Source organism: Limulus polyphemus, unplaced genomic scaffold (assembly GCF_000517525.1).
Source record: "Limulus polyphemus unplaced genomic scaffold, Limulus_polyphemus-2.1.2 Scaffold6380, whole genome shotgun sequence".
Taxonomy (NCBI): Eukaryota; Metazoa; Arthropoda; class Merostomata; order Xiphosura; family Limulidae; genus Limulus; species Limulus polyphemus.
Window position 1 is genome coordinate 7,011 of NW_013671990.1, and position 1,007 is coordinate 8,017.

Here is a 1,007-nt window from a genome sequence, read left to right on the forward strand (position 1 = left end):
AGCCACTTAAATTAAACCAATAGATAATTAACAATAACTTAATTAAATGTACAAAATTAAAATTCAACAAAGTCTCTTGATTTTATGGGACGTATCTACTTCTGTACTGGTCTCCATCTCGTTGGCTTCTGCTTCACATAAAGTTCATCTGCTCCATCAGGAAATGTCCTTTTATCGGTAATAGTCACATCAGTGGTAGTAACTTCATGAAGGGCTTCATTGTTTCCCTTCCCTGTGACGTATCTTCATCTAAACTGGTCTTCATCTCGTTGGCTAGTGCTTCACGTAAAGTTCATCTGCTCCATCGGGAATTTTCCTACCATCAGTAACAACCACATCAGTGGTAGTAACTTCATCAAGGGCTTCACTGTCTCCCTTCTCAAAACTGAGTAGAGTTTCTTTTTTGACAGTGACTTTTTCAGGTGACACGTCTTCAGCAGCATCTCTTGTTCCATTGTTCACTTCGTCCCAACAGAAATGTCCTGAACCATGATAATGCCAAAGCCTGTTGGCATGCACCACCTTTGGCTTACCTCACCAACCACATTTTATTTGGAAAGTCATGTCAGAGAGAAGATCCACTATGTCATATGGGCCTTCCCATGGAGAAGACAACTTAGGAGACTTCCCTTTGGTCTTCCTGGGATTATACAACCACACCTTGTCTCCTGGTACAAAGCTGACTTCAGTTGATCTCTTATCATAAGATAGCTTCATAGAATCAGCAGACATTTTCAAGTTTGAACACATTTGATGGTTAATATCATCCAACCTTTTCGATAACATTTTCGCAAACTCTGACACAATTTCAGGCAACTCTTCATAATCTGGGCATCCTGTTAACAGATCCACTGGCAGCCAAAATTCCCGACGAAACATCAACTTTGCTGTAGTGTATCCAGTGGCCAATTCCTGTCCTAGTGTCTAATTGTATTTTTCTACCATCCCATCAGACTGTGGGTGAAGTGACGTTGTCTTGGTCTTTTGTATGCTCAACAACTTGCAGT